This window comes from Oncorhynchus masou, unplaced genomic scaffold, assembly GCF_036934945.1.
Source record: "Oncorhynchus masou masou isolate Uvic2021 unplaced genomic scaffold, UVic_Omas_1.1 unplaced_scaffold_8924, whole genome shotgun sequence".
Lineage (NCBI taxonomy): Eukaryota > Metazoa > Chordata > Actinopteri > Salmoniformes > Salmonidae > Oncorhynchus > Oncorhynchus masou.
The window spans coordinates 3036-9178 of NW_027015393.1; the positions used below are offsets into that span (position 1 = coordinate 3036).

General features: G+C 53.8%; 1 long non-coding RNA gene across 1 annotated transcript; it reads left to right on the top strand.

Annotated features, from left to right (window-relative positions):
- Positions 1 to 379: 379 nt before the first annotated feature.
- Positions 380 to 5123, top strand: LOC135538022 (uncharacterized). Its single transcript, XR_010455314.1, has 3 exons — positions 380 to 402; positions 548 to 632; positions 4896 to 5123. It is a non-coding gene; the product is annotated as an uncharacterized LOC135538022 (long non-coding RNA).
- Positions 5124 to 6143: the final 1020 nt, after the last annotated feature.

The following is a 6143-nucleotide window of genomic DNA, read 5'->3' on the forward strand; positions in this document are numbered from 1 at the left end:
ATGCAGAAATGTGCATTGTTTTATTTATAAAAAAAAAACGTCAGCTCGTAAGTCCTAAGGCCTATAGCTACTAGATTGTTCCACAGTATTTCTGAGTGAATAGGTCTAATATTAGTCATCCACTTCCCCGTGGAGACAGGGCAGCCAATGGTCTCATCCGATTAGCTCATTCTAAGGTTATAGAGACCATCTTCTGACCTTCGCTAGTAGACAGGCTCCCTCCTGGAATTACTGTATGTAATGTGAACATTCAACATGATGTTACTCATGGATTTTAAACCCCTTTAATATTTCCATATAAGCCATTTGAGTATAAAATCTAGTGTGATATGTTTTTATGTTGTCTTTTTATGTTGTCTTTTTACATGTTTTTATTACAGGGTTTGATGAATAAGGACTGTAGTAAGTATCTAAGATTTCTTATCTTGTTTTTGTTGTTGCTTTCGCTAAATGCTTCGGTTAGAAACAAAACTCAAGTAATTGACTAGTTTCTGTTTTAGTGTGTGAGGCAGTTGAAGTGAATGTCTGTGAATGAATCTCTCCTCAGGTGAAGAGATCCGGTTAGCTCGGCCAAGACGTTCTGCACCCATTGCAGCCCCCACGTTAGCAGCCCCGGTGCTACAAGCCCCCAGGTACGTCTCTGTCTGTCCCCTTTTCATCTGTCAGCTACGCCCACACTCCTCCCTAATGCCCCAACCCCCAGGCACATCACTGTCTGTCCCCTTTTCATCTGTCAGCTACGCCCACACCCTCCCCAATGCCTCAACCCCCAGGTTCATCACTGTCTGTCCCCTTTTCATCTGTCAGCTACGCCCACACCCCCTCCCCAATGCCCCAACCCCCAGGTACATCACTGTCTGTCCCCTTTTCATCTGTCAGCTACACCCACCCCCTCCCCAATGCCCCAACCCCCAGGTTCATCACTGTCTGTCCCCTCTTCATCTGTCAGCTACGCCCACACCCCTCCCCAATGCCCCAACCCCAGGTACATCACTGTCTGTCCCCTTTTCATCTGTCAGCTACGCCCACACCCCTCCCCAATGCCCCAACCCCAGGCACAACACTGTCTGTCCCCTTTTCATCTGTCAGCTACGCCCACCCCTCCCCAATGCCCCAACCCCCAGGCACATCACTGTCTGTCCCCTTTTCATCTGTCAGCTACGCCCACACCCCTCCCCAATGCCTCAACCCCCAGGTTCATCACTGTCTGTCCCCTTTTCATCTGTCAGCTACGCCCACACCCCTCCCCAATGCCCCAACCCCCAGGTTCATCACTGTCTGTCCCCTTTTCATCTGTCAGCTACGCCCACCCCCCTCCCCAATGCCCCAACCCCAGGTACATCACTGTCTGTCCCCTTTTCATCTGTCAGCTACACCCACACCCTCCCCAATGCCCCAACCCCCAGGTTCATCACTGTCTGTCCCCTTTTCATCTGTCAGCTACGCCCACACCCCCTCCCCAATGCCCCAACCCCCAGGTTCATCACTGTCTGTCCCCTTTTCATCTGTCAGCTACACCCACACCCCTCCCCAATGCCCCAACCCCCAGGTTCATCACTGTCTGTCCCCTCTTCATCTGTCAGCTACGCCCACCCCCTCCCCAATGCCCCAACCCCCAGGTACATCACTGTCTGTCCCCTTTTCATCTGTCAGCTACGCCCACCCCCTCCCCAATGCCCCAACCCCCAGGCACAACACTGTCTGTCCCCTTTTCATCTGTCAGCTACGCCCACACACCCCTCCCCAATGCCCCAACCCCCAGGCACATCACTGTCTGTCCCCTTTTCATCTGTCAGCTACGCCCACACCCTCCCCAATGCCTCAACCCCCAGGTTCATCACTGTCTGTCCCCTTTTCATCTGTCAGCTACGCCCACACCCCTCCCCAATGCCCCAACCCCAGGTTCATCACTGTCTGTCCCCTTTTCATCTGTCAGCTACGCCCACACCCCTCCCCAATGCCCCAACCCCCAGGTACATCACTGTCTGTCCCCTTTTCATCTGTCAGCTACACCCACACCCCTCCCCAATGCCCCAACCCCCAGGTTCATCACTGTCTGTCCCCTTTTCATCTGTCAGCTACGCCCACACCCCTCCCCAATGCCCCAACCCCCAGGTTCATCACTGTCTGTCCCCTTTTCATCTGTCAGCTACACCCACACCCCTCCCCAATGCCCCAACCCCCAGGTTCATCACTGTCTGTCCCCTCTTCATCTGTCAGCTACGCCCACACCCCTCCCCAATGCCCCAACCCCCAGGTACATCACTGTCTGTCCCCTTTTCATCTGTCAGCTACGCCCACACCCCTCCCCAATGCCCCAACCCCCAGGCACAACACTGTCTGTCCCCTTTTCATCTGTCAGCTACGCCCACACCCCTCCCCAATGCCCCAACCCCCAGGCACATCACTGTCTGTCCCCTTTTCATCTGTCAGCTACGCCCACACCCCTCCCCAATGCCTCAACCCCCAGGTTCATCACTGTCTGTCCCCTTTTCATCTGTCAGCTACGCCCACACCCCCTCCCCAATGCCCCAACCCCCAGGTTCATCACTGTCTGTCCCCTTTTCATCTGTCAGCTACGCCCACACCCCCTCCCCAATGCCCCAACCCCCAGGTACATCACTGTCTGTCCCCTTTTCATCTGTCAGCTACGCCCACACCCCTCCCCAATGCCCCAACCCCCAGGTACATCACTGTCTGTCCCCTTTTCATCTGTCAGCTACACCCACACCCCTCCCCAATGCCCCAACCCCCAGGTTCATCACTGTCTGTCCCCTTTTCATCTGTCAGCTACGCCCACACCCCTCCCCAATGCCCCAACCCCCAGGTACATCACTGTCTGTCCCCTTTTCATCTGTCAGCTACGCCCACACCCCTCCCCAATGCCCCAACCCCCAGGTTCATCACTGTCTGTCCCCTTTTCATCTGTCAGCTACGCCCACACCCCTCCCCAAAGCCCCAACCCCCAGGTACATCACTGTCTGTCCCCTTTTCATCTGTCAGCTACGCCACACCCCTCCCCAATGCCCCAACCCCAGGTACATCACTGTCTGTCCCCTTTTCATCTGTCAGCTACGCCCACACCCCTCCCCAATGCCCCAACCCCCAGGTACATCACTGTCTGTCCCCTTTTCATCTGTCAGCTACGCCCACACCCCTCCCCCAATGCCCCAACCCCCAGGCACAACACTGTCTGTCCCCTTTTCATCTGTCAGCTACGCCCACACCCCTCCCTAATGCCCCAACCCCCAGGCACATCACTGTCTGTCCCCTTTTCATCTGTCAGCTACGCCCACACCCCTCCCCAATGCCCCAACCCCCAGGCACATCACTGTCTGTCCCCTTTTCATCTGTCAGCTACGCCCACACCCCTCCCCAATGCCCCAACCCCCAGGTTCATCACTGTCTGTCCCCTTTTCATCTGTCAGCTACGCCCACACCCTCCCCAATGCCCCAACCCCCAGGTTCATCACTGTCTGTCCCCTTTTCATCTGTCAGCTACGCCCACACCCCTCCCCAATGCCCCAACCCCCAGGCACATCACTGTCTGTCCCCTTTTCATCTGTCAGCTACGCCCACACCCCTCCCCAATGCCCCAACCCCAGGCACATCACTGTCTGTCCCCTTTTCATCTGTCAGCTACGCCCCACACTCCTCCCCAATGCCCCAACCCCCAGGCACATCACTGTCTGTCCCCTTTTCATCTGTCAGCTACGCCCACACTCCTCCCCAATGCCCCAATCCCCAGGTACATCACTGTCTGTCCCCTTTTCATCTGTCAGCTACGCCCACACCCTCCCCAATGCCCCAACCCCCAGGCACATCACTGTCTGTCCCCTTTTCATCTGTCAGCTACGCCCACACCCCTCCCCAATGCCCCAACCCCCAGGCACATCACTGTCTGTCCCCTTTTCATCTGTCAGCTACGCCCACACCCCTCCCCAATGCCCCAACCCCCAGGCACATCACTGTCTGTCCCCTTTTCATCTGTCAGCTACGCCCACACCCCTCCCCAATGCCCCAACCCCCAGGCACATCACTGTCTGTCCCCTTTTCATCTGTCAGCTACGCCCACACTCCTCCCCAATGCCCCAATCCCCAGGTACATCACTGTCTGTCCCCTTTTCATCTGTCAGCTACGCCCACACCCCTCCCCAATGCCCCAACCCCCAGGCACATCACTGTCTGTCCCCTTTTCATCTGTCAGCTACGCCCACACTCCTCCCCAATGCCCCAATCCCCAGGTACATCACTGTCTGTCCCCTTTTCATCTGTCAGCTACGCCCACACCCCTCCCCAATGCCCCAACCCCCAGGTTCATCTCTGTCTGTCCACAACTGACCTGTCACAGACTCGCCCCAGGGCTCGGTACTGTTACTTCTTGTATATAACCTTGTTATTGTTTTTATTGTGTAACTATTTCCTTTTTTTAGCAAATATTTGTCTTACTTTTTAACTGCATTGCTGGGAATGGGCTCGTACTGTAAGTTCGAAAATGTGACCAATAAAAAATCATACCTCGGCACTTTCATTAACCTCTGACTTCCAATCTCATGACTACTCAACAATCACTGATTTAGTAACGTTAAGTTAAAGACTGATACATCCCCTTTCTTCCCTCGTGACATGAATACGTCTCCTGTTGTAGTATTCTGAGTGAGGTGACTGAAGTGTCTGTGGAAGTCTCTGTGTTAGTGTGATGATTTGACTCACCCTGCTGTCCCTGTCCCATCTCCCTGTGTTGAGTGAGCCGACTGAAGCGTGTCTGTGATAGTCTCTGTGATGGTCTGACTAACCCTGTCTGTCACTTCTTATCTCCCTCCACTCCCTCAGTCGTACCAGACCATTCTACAGCCTACTTACCCTGTCTGTCATGCTCTCTATCTCCTTCCCAGAAGTAAGAAATCCCCAGTAGTACCACTACCAGAGAAGGAACCAGCCCCAGTACCAGCCCCAGTACCAGCCCCAGTACCAGCCCCAGTACCAGCCCCAGTACCAGCCCCAGCACCAGTACCAGCCCCAGCACCAGTACCAGCCCCAGTACCAGCCCCAGTACCAGCACCAGTACCAGAGGACGCTACAGCCTTATTTGGACCTCCGCTGGAGACAGCCTTCAGAGAGCAGAAAACTGAAGGTACAACTCTCTGCCACATCTATCTTTGTCACTGTCATTCTTTCTGAGTGTGTGTGGTTGTGATTGAGCATGTGTGTGTGTGTATATGTGGTGTGTGTTCGTGTGTGTGTGGTTCTGATTGAGCGTGTGTGTGTGTGTATATGTGGTGTGTGTTCGTGTGTGTGTGGTTGTGATTGAGCGCGTGGTTGTGATTGAGCGTGTGTGTGTATATGTGGTGTGTGTTCGTGTGTGTGGGGTTGTGATTGAGTGTCTGTGTGTATATGTGGTGTGTGTGGTTGTGATTGAGCGTGTGTGGTTGTGATTGAGCGTGTGTGTGTGGTTGTGATTGAGCGTATGGGTGTGGTTGTGATTGAGCGTGTGTGTGTGGTTGTGATTGAGGGTGTGTGTGTGGTTGTGATTGAATGTGTGTGTGTGGTTGTGATTGAGCATGTGTGTGCGTGGTTGTGATTGTGCGCGTGGTTGTGATTGAGTGTGTGTGTGTGTGGTTGTGATTCAGCGTGTGTGTGTGGTTGTGTGGTTGTGATTGAGCGTGTGTGTGTGTGGTTGTGATTCAGCGTGTGTGTGTGGTTGTGATTGAGCGTGTGTGTGTGGTTGTGATTGTGCGTGTGTGTGTGGTTGTGATTCAGCGTGTGTGTGTGGTTGTGATTCAGCGTGTGTGTGTGGTTGTGATTCAGCGTGTGTGTGTGGTTGTGATTGAGCGTGTGTGTGTGGTTGTGATTGAGCGTGTGTGTGTGGTTATGATTGAGCGTGTGTGTGTGTATATGTGGTGTGTGGGGTTGTGATTGAGTGTCTGTGTGTGTATATGTGGTGTGTGTGGTTGTGATTGAGTGTGTGTGTGCGTATATGTGGTGTGTGTTCGTGTCTGTGGGGTTGTGATTGAGCGTATGTGTGCGTATATGTGGTGTGTGTTCGTGTGTGTGGGGTTGTGATTGAGTGTCTGTGTGTGTATATGTGGTGTGTGGGGTTGTGATTGAGTGTGTGTGTGCGTATATGTGGTGTGTGTTCATGT